Source organism: Pseudorasbora parva, chromosome 14, assembly GCF_024679245.1.
Source record: "Pseudorasbora parva isolate DD20220531a chromosome 14, ASM2467924v1, whole genome shotgun sequence".
NCBI classification, from domain to species: Eukaryota; Metazoa; Chordata; class Actinopteri; order Cypriniformes; family Gobionidae; genus Pseudorasbora; species Pseudorasbora parva.
In genome coordinates this window covers 8,285,571-8,299,175 of record NC_090185.1, presented here as the reverse complement: position 1 = coordinate 8,299,175, position 13,605 = coordinate 8,285,571, and positions in this window count along the sequence as shown.

Sequence of the window (13,605 nt, the reverse complement as noted above, 5' to 3'; positions counted from 1 at the left end):
AATATGTCACTTAAGACCAGCGCATGCATTAAGTTAACCCAGAGATCGGTATGAATGACGTTGCCATATCGATCCACCATCCAGTACGTATTGGATCTGATCCAGCTACGTCAACGTGCTACAGACTGCAGCGAGGGGTGTCTCGATAATTGAGCCATTGTGGGGAATGAGCTTGTTCAGCCTTCTGTCTCAACAGAGTGGAAGCCGTTGAGGAAGTCTGTCCTTTCTTACACAACTTTTATTTCTTATTATTATCTTATTTATTTCTAATTGACAAATGAACATGCTTGAAAAAGTAACTTTTTCTGAAAAAAAAAATGTTGCTTTACAGACTGAAATTCAAAAAAGAACTGTAATATGCACATGCATTGTTTTCTTTTCCTCAAAAATATCCTCCATCATCTGTTGGTTTGTGTTTCAGATGTTTCTGCTGCTGAACGAGATAAAATGAAGAGAAAGTCAGTGAAGGAGGGAGAATCTGTCACTTTAGATCCTGATGTAATGAAAAACACAAGTGATTCAATGGCGTGGTATTTTACTGACGTTCTCATCACTAAAATCCCTGGAAATCAGAGTCAGATCTGTGCAGATGATCAGTGTAAGAGATTCAGAGACAGACTGAAGCTGGATCATCAGACTGGATCTCTGACCATCACACACACCAGAACTGAAGACTCTGGAGAATATAAACTAAAGATCACCAGCGGCGGAGTCAGTCGTCGCCGCCGCCGCAGCATCAGCATCAGCAGAGTTAAGAGCTTTGACGTTACTGTCATTGGTGAGTGTCACTCAGGCATTTAGCAGTGAAAACACCCTTATATTGGAAAATAATGTTAGGGGTTAACAGTTTATGACCCAGGACCAATAGTGAAAAATGAAGACAAAGACTCAGGAGTGAAATTAATAAAAGAAAAATTAACTTAAGAATAGTTTGCAGTTTCAAAAGCAGAAGCCAGCTTCAAGTCTCACAAGGAGTTCGTAGGCCGCGCTCCCTCTCTCACCATCTCGTTGCCTCGCCCTATCGTACATACAATTGTCCCAACAGTTATACTGTTTTCAAGGTCTATCCACGTCATTACTGCAATGTGGATGGTTCTGATTGGCTCAGAGATAATGCACAGTCATGGTAAGTTTCCACTCATGTCAGTTAATCTGATGCACGTTTCCACTGACGTGTCACTTGTTGACGCTTTCACCCAGAATTAGGCCTGTAGTGACCTTCCAGATCTGGAGCAGGGACCAGCTTGACCAGAACAACAAGTCCACCCATCTCTTAGGGTGCCCATTGAACACCATGCTGATCTGTAACACAGAATATTGCGCACATACACAGATACACAGTCTAACCAAAACATACTGATAACATGTGCTTTCTTTCAGTGAGAGGAACACAATAGTACAGGCAATATTCATCTTGAGTCTTTAGTGTTTCAGTAAAAGGAAATATAAAAACAATAAAATATAATAAATTAAATGAAAGACAAATCCATATTTCATCTCTGGAAGCGGGGCTAAGTGAGCAAACCCTGTTACTGCACTCCTGACATGTTAGGGGTGTGTGATGCCTCAAAAATCCAAACACACGACACCTTGTTGATCAAGTGTTTAGTGACACATCACACATCTCTAGGCCAGACCCTCAGTCACTCCTCAGAGACCAAATACACACTTACACACAAGATACACACAAATACACACAAGAAACTAAAAGCACAATCATAACTGGAAAGAATCGTTATAATAATATAGGAAGATAAATATTGATTAAGGCTTTGATAATGATTATAATTAGGATATATATATATACAGGTATATTGAAGCAGTGGATTTCAGAATCGCCCTTTCAAAAAAAGAACTATGATAGTTACATCTCTATTTTAGTTCCTCAGTGAGTTGTCCCTGATGCAATGGTACTTTTTTGACAGCACTGTGTGAAAATGTGATCTACTTAAAACTGAATCAGATTTAAATGTCCTCTCTCTGACTGTATGAAATCTCATTGTGTGATGTTATAGATCAATCTGTCAGATTCACTCAAACTAATGACTGTCTGTCTTCATCTGTTCCAGCTACAGATCCGTCTTCAGGTTCAGATCCGTCTTCAGGTTCAGATACGTCTTCAGGTTCAGGTCTGTCTGCAGGTGCTCTAGCAGGAATAGTTGTCGTTGTTCTGCTGGTGTTTGGAGCTGCTGTTGCTGCTGGTGTGACTTATCATCGCCACAGGAGCCATACAGCAGTACCACAGAATGTAAGTACAGCTGATTTACCTAGACATGCCGTTTACTGTGTGCACTCTCGCCACAGGAAATCTAGAGAGGCAAGTATCAACTACAGATACTGTAATAAGAAGAAAACATCATCTTTATTGTGCAAAACTAGTGTTTTGATTGTGTGTGTGTGTGTGTGTGTGTGTGTGTGTGTGTGTGTGTGTGTGTGTGTGTGTGTGTGTGTGTGTGTGTGTGTGTGTGTGTGTGTGTGTGTGTGTGTGTGTGTGTGTGTGTGTTTCAATGCAGATGACTTAAGGCAGAGAAACGGTGATGATCCTGTATTTCGTCCAGTCAATGAGGTAAGATACTGCTACTGTAGTTTGTTTTTGTAATAAATATAAAATTACATGCATTGAAAATCTTCCCAGTAAGAACTAAACATTCAAACAGAATCTAATTCACTGATTAATGTCAGATGTGCTGTTAATTTGTCTCATTAATCTTTTGTGATTAATTGTTTTTTTTTTTACAGATTAAAGGGACTGAACAGGACTGAAGTTTGATGAAATGCTTTACAGATTGTAATAATGATAAACCGCTTGGCCTTTACCTGTTACTGATCGCAAAGATAATGTTAACTATGATCATTATGCTCATATATCTAGCTGTGCAGTATCATTGCAGCCTCAAAGTAGAGGCAAGTAATATAAGGCAATTATTTTACAACCTTCATTACTATGGAACTCCAAAGCTGCCAAAATTTTAAATAAATAAAAACATAAATAAATAAATATACAAAGAAATGTAAAAAAGCAAAAATAAATAAATGTACATAGAAAAGCAAAAAAACTACAATAAATAATTATTTATACATTTATTTCCTTATTTATGTATATATTAATTTTTTTCTAAATTTTATTTCCCCATTTATTCGTGCGTAGCGTAATGAGGAGGGCGGGGTTTACCTCAGACATATCAATCGAGCTCAGAGTAGGCGATGGCGAAGCGTTGAGGCCACAGTGACACCTTGTGGTGTGGCCGAAATACAAAAAGTACAGCTTACTGATGTTGATACTGTCTGTGATGAAGGACTTGGATATGTATATGGGCAGAAATAGAAATACCAGGACTGTCAAAATTAACGTGTTAATAATGCATTAATGCAAATTCATTTTAACGGCCACAAATGTATTAACGCAGCGTGCATTTTCTGTTTGATCTGTGGTTGGAGAAATTGAGATAAGCCAAGAAGTAAAGGATGCAGCAGCAAACATTAATAGGGAAAGAAAAGGGTAAACATTAAAATTAGGGCCGGGACTCGATTAAAAAAATTAATCTAATTAATTAGAGGCTTTGTAATTAATTAATCGAAATTAATCGCATTTTAATCACATATAAATATTTGACCTGAGAACAATGAGAAGTAATTTTTCACATGTATTTTTAGTATACCAGTGAATAATGACTGAAAACATAAGCTTAATCAACAAAATATTGTTTATTTATTTCAGTCCAGCAGACCAGCTTAATGTTTGCCATTAAGTTAAGCAAAAGCATATTTGTGATATTTGACTGTTATGAACTAAAGTGCCAGTGTAAAAACTCCCTTTATTTATATTCTTAAAGGGATCCCCTGGTGTTGAGACTTGTATGGCTTAATATAACATAAATGATGTCTCTTACTGAAATATGTAGTAGAAAACCCATGGATGTTCTACGTTATTTAAAAAATCGATTTTATATTTGGACCATGGGCGGCGACATTTTGTTTGCGTTCTAGGTTGATGACGTAGAATGGTTGCACTACTCAATCAGCTGGTGTTACCCGTAGCTATTTTTACCACAACGCAACTCGAAAAGTTTTCAGAATTAAACAAAACCAATTAATTGATTTGTAATTGTACTTAAAACACACTCAAACACACATGTGCACACAAACTCACCTACACAAAGTCACAAACAGATCGGCGCGCGCACACACCTGACAGACTGCGCTGTCTCAATCGAGATGTTGGGCTGCTCAGTCTCCACGACAGGGGCTGAATCCGAAATCGACCCCCTATACCCTGAATTAGGGCATTATTTGAAGGGACGGCCATTTGTAGTGTTGTCCGACACCATAGTGGACATGTTCGAGTGCAGTCATTCAGTCTCACGTTCACCGCAATAACGAGTGTACAACCGATTTACAAACAGCTGTCCGACTTCACGCACTCGTCTTCATTCACTCCTTCAAGTTGTATTAGTGAACTAAAGTAGGGGATGTTATTTGTGTCTTAAAGACGAAAGTTTAAAGATTGAGGTTAATTCACTGAGCTTGTGCTCAAACTTTAATGCACGAATCAACCAACATCACCAAAACATCCTGCCTCTCTTCCTCACGTTCCCCTATCCCATGGTCTGACCTAGATAGTTCCCTCTGCTGGTCACATTAGGCATTACAGTTAATCTACTGCATATCAACAGTCTATCTATGATATCAACACAGGGAATAGTGATTGAGAGTGATGTATGCGTGCACGCAGTGCGTGTGTGTATGTGTTCGCGCCGATCTGTTGGGGTGTGTGTGAGTCTGAGAGAGAGAGTTTGTGTGCACATGTATGTTATACAAAACGTGCAGGGCTGGTGGTCCTCCAGGACAGGTTTGGGAACCACTGGATTAGATTAATCAAACTTAATTTAAACTTAATTTAAGATACATTTACAACTGATAAAAATGTGTGATTAAATTGCGAATAATCGCGAGTTAACACATGACAATCATGCGATTAATCACAATTAAATATTGTAATCGATTGAGAGCCCTAAGAAATGCATACATGTAGAAATGAATAAATGAGGAAATAAATAAATGTAGAAATACATAAATGTAGAAATAAATAAATGTAAAAATAAATGTAGAACAATGTAGAAATTAATATATGAGGAAATAAATAAAAATAGAAGATTAAATATATAAAAGAATAAATAAATGTTAAAAAAATATATATATGAGGAAATAAAAAAAGTTTTTTTTGCTTTTCTATGTATATGTATTTATATATTTATTTTTAATTTGGGCAGTCGTGGCTTTTTATACATTATATGCACAAAACTGTGTGTGTGTGTGTGTGTAATTCAGACCTTTTTTTAAATGCTGTTATTGTAGTTGGCTAGGCTTATTAACACTTTTAATAAAGTATATACCAGTACATTACCGGCTTTCCTGTAGCTCAACCAGTAGAGTTGGGGCGCTAGCAACGCCAAGGTCATGGGTTTGATTCCCAGGGAAAGCAAGAATGTGTACCTTGAATGCCATGTAAGTCGCTTTGGATAATAGCGTCTGCCAAATGCATGAATGTAAATGTACATTTACACTGTGTGGTTTTAAATAAACTGAATATATTGAAAATTGGTTTCTAATTGTTTCAACCGGCTCACCATTGTAACATGAACGGGAGGCTAGGTTACATGGACCAGCAAGTAGTGAAAAAAGAATAATTTATAATATGAAACAACATCTGAACCAAATGTATAAATCAGCAATCAGTATTAGAGTCAGTAGTGAAAGCATGAATGTAAGCATAATGTTAGCTTGGGATCTAAATGGATGCAAACAAATTAATATAATAAAGGAAAACAACAGAAGATCAGCTGATCAGTCAAGTGCAGTCACATCGTAGCCCCCTCACTATCATAGCGCTGCAGTTCTTATAAGCCACAGAAAGAGCTTCAGGTGGGAAACCACACCGCTACTAAACAGCACTGCAAACAAAACCACACAGAAAACACACAGAAGGAAAACACAGGCCCCTAACATAATGTACTGTGACTATTCATACAAGTCAGATTATTTTTATTATGACATCCTTCAATTTAAATTGAGGCCTATAAATAATTCAAAGTCAGTTCAAGGTAAAATTCATTTAAATTCTAGTGATTTATTGGTGACAAATATTTTTACATTTATATCTGTGAGGTTGCTGCATATCAAACAAACTGGAAAAAGCAACAATAATACATTTAAACTAGACATATAATAACAAATAACAAAATTAATAACAAAAAAAAACAAGACATATATGGTATAATTTGAAAGATTAGAACCTCGGCTTTCTTTCAAATTTCATATTTTTATCACACAAACACACCTAAAATAGACAAGTAATATATCAAATGAAAGTTATCGGCCTCAAGAATATCGCAGAGCAGTTTATTTCACCGATCCAATAATTTACAGTAACTTTATTATCAAAAGAATCACAAAGATGGAAATGACTCCTTTGAACAAGCAAACGCATGAGTCATATTCCTGTTTGGATCACAAACTCACTGTAAAGCTACTAGTCTCAAACACTATATCAGCTTGTTCCTTAGGTTGTTTGCTTCAAAATGAGACAATTTGTGAGCAAGCATGGCCAAATGACACTGTAAAATGTCACCGAGGTCTAGATCAAAACATGTGATGCAGACAAATAACCTTATTATCCTTAGTTTTGATTGTTGATGTTAGCCGCAATTTTTGATGATGTCACCACAAATTGCATCATATGACAAAAAAGCTGAGAATCTCAAACATTAGGCCGTGTGTCCACCAAAGCGTTTTTAGCCAGCTGAAAACGCTAGGCGCTCAGCTGAAAACGCCTCGCTGTGAGCGCTTGAGAGCGTTTTGGCAGGCAGCGTTTTTTTTCTCCTCAGTTGAGACTCTGCTTGCTGTTATGATACGGAAAATCCTCAGAGGTCTTTCTAATTTCACAGGTAGTTTGTTCCTGTATTGATTCTATATAAAATTGCAGATAAAATGTAAAGTATTTGCTCTGGCTTTTGTTTTAAATCATTTTATTCCGTTATTATTTACTTGTTTTCATCTGATGACGACACGCGGAATGTGGCAGTTGGTCTGTGTTGTGTTTGTCCCGCCCCTCCTCCACTGTGATTGGACGGCTGGGTGAAAAGTGACAGTGATGAGCGCTGCGTTTTACTCAAAGTTGAACATTCTTCCACTCTCGGCGACCAGTTTAAAGCGCCGAGCACTCCAGGCGTTCTAAAAACGCGGCGCTCTTATTGAAAACAATTGAAAACGCCAGCCAGCAGCGTGAAAAAACGCTTTGGTGGACACACGGCCTTAGGCTTGTTTGAGATGCGCCTTGGCTCGCCTGAAATTCTCCAAGAAGTCCTCGCTGCAGCCTGTAGCTCAATGACGTACTGAATCAGATCCAACACGTACTGGACGCGCAAACACAACTCTGCCATCGTCATTACGGCCCCGCCCACCAACTCTATACATGATGTGATTGGCCCGGCAAGAGTTAGGCGAATACAGCTCAGAAGGGTATTGAGAGTTGCTCAGAGGTGGACAGTAACTAAGTACATTTACTTGAGTATCTGTACTTTACTGGAGTATTATTTTTTCTGGAAACTTATGACTTTTACTTCACTACATTTGAAAGACAAATATTGTACTTTTTACTCCACTACATTTCTATCTAGGTCGAAAGTAGTTTCTGCCGCAGCTCTGGAAGTCAGAGGATGATTTTTTCCTTCTTTAAAAGATTTTTTGCTGTTGTTGTTTCAGACAGTCTGTCAGGAATCACTCTTATAGTCATATAATTTCCCCAACTTTTCTTGAACACTGGTCTGTCCATAGCAAAATGGAAGAAGACGGTTCTTAGGCACAAAGTGTGTGCACCCAAAGATTAGTTTAGTTGGCATACACTTGGTGCATGTCTTATAAAATATTAAAAATATAAACATCTGGGAGAAAGAGAAGAGTAAAGTTGGAGAGTATCAGAAGTGTATCAGTGTATTGGATCCGTGATTCGGCCTTAAAGTGACAGCAGCTTTATAAAGAGCTTTGTAACTTAAAATGAGTTTAAGTTAGTCATATGCTAGTACGTCAGATGGAGCATCACTGACTGGCTTAAACCATGATGGCATAATGTGCATTTATACAACAATAATAAAATAATGCATTGGCATGAAAAAGGAAATTTACTTTTATACTTAAGTACTTTTGAAAACAAATGCTTCTGTACTTTTTCTTGAGTAAAAATCTGTTTTTACAACTTTCACTTGTAACGGAGTTACAATATTTGACCAGTAGTACTTTTACTTTTACTCAAGTAATAGAGTTGTGTACTTTGTCCACCTCTGGAGTTGCTAGACGACACTCGCGGGCACATTAGATTTGCTGCCGCTAGGGTGCGTCTAGATTTCTAGGCTACAGGAATATACTACTGGGCTTGTCAGGCTAGTGTGCTGGATTAAATGGCATCATTTTATGCGTGTACATATGGCATTATTTTTACCAGCTGTGAACTCATGAAGAGCTCAACAAATGTTCAAAACATTCAAAACAGCAGCAGGATTTCCTCCGTTGTGCAGAAAAGAGACGGCAGTTCTGTCATCTGTACCTGCAAATGGGCAACACTGCAGTTCCTTTTATGAGAAGAACCAGGTATGCTTTTTGTGCGTTTCTTCCTGCATTTTCAAAACATGCTCGTCAGACCAAATATTGATGAGGCTTTTGCTCGTTGCTCCACGTTTGCCCTCTAACGTTAACGTTATTCATTTTGGATACACCGATCTTTCCGCGTCGTCAAATCAGTTGACTATGCGTCGCATCTTGTGAGATTACGTCCGGTTTTTGGTCCATTTACATGTCTTTGTTCCGTGTTCATATATCAATCGAACCGCACCAGAGTTCATTTGGAAGCGGACCGAGACTCATCTTTTTAGCGGTCTCGGTCCGCTTGTTTGGTGCGCACCAGGGTTCGGATGGCAGCGTTCACATATGTTCAAATGAACCGCACTAACCGAGCAATCGCACCAGGGTTCGTTTTAATCCAACCAAACATGACAAGTGTGAACCCTAAGGGTGCTTTCACACTTGCCTCATTTAGTTCGGTTGAATCATACTAGAGTTCGTTCCCCTCTTTGGTGCGGTTCGTTTGGTCAGGTCTGAAAGCAGCAATCGCACTCGGGTGTGCACCAAAAGCGGACCAAACAAGCGTACGATTTCAAACTAACTCTGGAGCGGTTTGTTTGTGGTGAGAACGTGATCCGACCTCGAACAGAACCAACTGCAAAAGTACTGATCATTTTTGGACTGAACCAGCTGCCGTAGTTAGCTACGCTGACATAGTGTGCATGACATTATTACCTGATAGATCGTTGGCAATATTTTCGGGAAGATGAGCATGTCAGTTAAGAATAATTAATGCACGCCTCCGCTTGAAGTGACGAGAGATGCGCGCTCGCCGTCTGCAGTGCATTAGAGCGTTGTTTTCACGTCGCATCCGCACTTCATTATAGAAGTGTATTGTTTGCATACTGTGGTAAATACACACAGTGTAGTAGATTATGGCCAGGGACAAAACTGGCCCGCGCAGTCGTCTCTCTCAGGGGCGTGGGACTGGGGGGATAAAGGGTACTGAGTAACCAGGTTCCAAGGCAGGGAAGTCCGTTTTCTATACATACACATACATGGTACGGGGGCCCAGCAAGATGGTTTGTACCCAGGGCCCAAAATTTGGTGCTACGCCACTGGTCTCTCTATAGTGTTATTATAGTTTGCTGGCTTTGTCTCTTCTGTCGGAATTTTGCCACACGTAAATTCTGACCAATCGAAAAGCAGTTAAGAAAATACGCCATGGCCAATGAGTGATGTGGATGTTGTCACGTGTCCGCGTTTTGGTTCGTTTCAACTGGTTCGGACCAAAGCAATCAGTGTGGTGTGAAAAGGAACCAAAAAATCTGAAAAATACAGCAATGTATAATTGTTTGCCCTTTGTTCGGACCAAATGAACCGAACTAGAGATGTGAAAGCACCCTAGGGGTCTCGGTCCGCTTGTTTGGTGCGCACCAGGGTTCGGATGGCAGCGTTCACATATGTTCAAATGAACTGCACTAAACGAGCAATCACACCAGGGTTCGTTTTAATCCAACCAAGCATGACAAGTGTGAACGCACCCTAGACGGCTGAAAAGTGGATCTCTGTCACTGTTGCACTGCATTGCCTTCGAACAAATCTTGTAATGGTGTGTAAGTTTACACTGTCTGTGTGTGGCTTTGTATAAATAAACTGAATATATTCAAAAATGTATTTCTAATCAACTGTCCTTATTCATTCAAGTCATAGTTTATTTTCATTACACACTACCTCAATAAAAAAATTTAAAAAAATATTTCAAGAATCATCATTTATTTCATGTTCATCGTTTGGCCACCAGATGGCCACAATACAGCATTCAGACGATGAACATTAACAATCCAGTTCTCTGAGAGAATAGGTAAGCAAAGCTTCACAATCACTGATTAGCTTAGACCACTCATATTTAAAAAATAAAATTAAAAAAACCTCCAATACATATATCACTATATATTTATGACATCTGTTCTGTTTTCTCCGTTTTAGCTCTTGTAGCTCTGACGTCATTGAGAAGAAGAACAGCAGCAGCCACGCCCACCAGTGCAGTGGCGACCAATCGGAACACAGCTTCAACAGAATCACAGCAGTGGACTTAAAAAAAAAAAATAATAATTAGCAATTATAAAAAATAAGTGACGTTTTCAGCAAGCTGACTTTAGCTGGCACAAATTCATTAAAATAAAATAACAAAAGATATCTGCAAAATCATGCGCTCCACAGAAGAAAACTATATAGGAATAAAGTGGAGTGCGGCGCGGACTATAACGACAGAAGTGTTCACGGACGACTGGATCTGCAGCTGAGCGAGTGTTTATGGGCGTGCATTTCCTCTCTCGCTCTAGTCACGCGCGCGCACCCTACCGGGAGAAGAGCCCGTACGGCACATACAAGGACCTTCCGCTCTTTTAACGTCAAGTCGACCCATACTCGAAAAAAACTCTCAAACGTCCAACATTAGTATTTGAAACTTTGTCTGTTTAGGATGGGAATCCAAGTCTTTAACAGTGTAAAAAGCTCAGTATGCATGACCCCCCCCCCCCCCCCCCCCCCTTTAATATAAAGGTTGCAAAAGGTTTTCACAGTGATTCAACAGAACAGTTGACGGCACCCATTGACTACCAATTAGAGGAAAAAAATACTATGGCAATCGTCAACTCTGGTTACTAACATTCTTCAAAATATAATCTTCTGCGTAGAAGAAAGAAACTCATACAGATTTGGAACAACATGATAACATTTTGGGTAAAATATCATGTTAAGCTGATTGTCTTTTTCAGTTAGAGTTTATTGTGTTATCATTTTTATTTGTGTATTTGTTTAATATTTATTATTAATATATTTAATATCTATTTATATTTATTTATTTATTACAGCCCAAGCATACATATAAAGGCCTATAGAATTGTGTGCTAAACTAATTCAGAAGGAAAAAAACTGTAAATAATAATTCAGCTCCATTGATTTAGCGTCTTTCATTTAAACACATTTCAAAGGTTCCTCCAGTAATGAGCAATGTAAGAGTGAACTCAAAAAATAAACTCAGTCACTGATACATGTAGCTCACTACAATATAGTGCAACAATTGTGCATGTATTTTATTATTTCTTCAGAATACACAAATATGTATGATCGCTACCAAATTAGAAAGTTGATCATTGTAGCCAATTTGTGCTGTCACAAAATGTACAAAGAAGGTTAAAAATATACAAAAGGAAATTATCTGTTACTTCTCACTGCCCTTGGATACTCCTCCTTTTCTTCATCTTAACTGCACTTTCCTTAGAAATTGGATTAAAGGGCTGATAGGCCAGATGTTTTATTTATTTTTTGTAGTCTATAGGTAAGCTATAGATTGTATAATGTCCTGCATCCCATGCCAGGTATGCACCACATGCCATGAATCGGCGTTTTATTGGGGAGACATTCAAAATAATAATGCACAGTGCTGGGAATAACCACTAACATAAATGAAATATAAATGTGTAAAACACACTATGTAGTTTTGTATGTATTTACATCATCGCCAAAAAAAAAACTAGGCTAGATCAAGCTAATCTGATTCATTTGTTCTCGACACACACACACTCACTTTTTAGTTAAAGCAACAACAACAACACACACAAAAAAAAACACCAATGCTACCTATAATAATATTTAAACAAAGTTTTACAAATTGAACAGGGTAACGACGTTGTTTTTGTGAAAGCATTGTATGTTTTTGTTGGTTTGTTTGTAACTTTCGTCACCGCGTCACAGTTCGGCTTAGTTTCACTTTCAGTCAGTATTGCGGAGTGGCTGCATTCAGCAAGACGCTTTTAGGGCTATATCACTGTATTAGCATTCATTTTTGAAAATGAATATTAAGGGTTTCTTCATTATTCTCTCAGTTGGTTCATCTTTAGGCCTACTCTACCAAGGTAAGACTTTTATATTGTTGTTGTTTGTTGTTGTTTTTACGAGGTGTCCGTTACATCCTCTCTTCCGGTCGGTAAAAAAGAACGTGACGCAGTTTTATTTTGTGCCAGCTCTAATAGCTTCGACAGAAATTCATTTGATTACCTTTATTTCGCTCGTGTTGTGCTCTAGCTTGTTAAAATATCATGTATTAGTTCCAATCTGTCTTTTAGGTCGACATAAAAACGACCGACGCACGTGACACAGTTTTGCACCAGGACTTTTTTTTAAAACTTTATTAAAATGGAATTAATTGTTTCTGTACTATGGTATTGCTGTTTTAACTCGAAAATTAAATGTGTTTTTGATTATATGACGTGAACACGTGTATTTATAGTTTACAACAAGTTTCTGATGGGGGGCCGCAAAAAGGGCAGTTTAAGGGCGTGAATGGCAGGCTTATTGTATATTTAGATTATTTATGACAAAACTATTAAATGGGATTTCCTGAAAATGCTTATGTCAAGTGATTTAATAATAAATAATCTAAAACTATAGATTATTTATTCATCTTTGTTTTTAATCTTTATTTTGATCTTTTATGATGATTATTTTGATCATCATACAGACATACGTAAACACATGTAAATATACATGTTACGATATAACTTTTAGATAGACTGTAGCCTCAGTATTCTCAGTCATCAGTCGGTGTCCAATATTTCCACCCCTGTGGTGTGTGGCAGCAGCTGCAGCGTGAGATATCAAGGAAACAGACACAGTGCATTGCTATAACATTCTCAAATGTATTAAGGAAGACATTTTTTTTCCTACACACACACACATGTTGGTCTATGTGGTTTACAGGGACTCTCCATAGGCGTAATGGTTTTTATGCTGTACAAACCGTATTTTCTATCCCCTTACACTGCCCCTGCCCCTAAACCTACCCATCACAGGAAACATTCTGCATTTTTACTTTTTCAAAAAAACATAATTTAGTATGTTTTTAAGGCCATTTGGATTATGAGGACATTTGATATGTCATCATAAACCACATTTATAGTGTAATACCAGTGTAATACCCATGTAGTG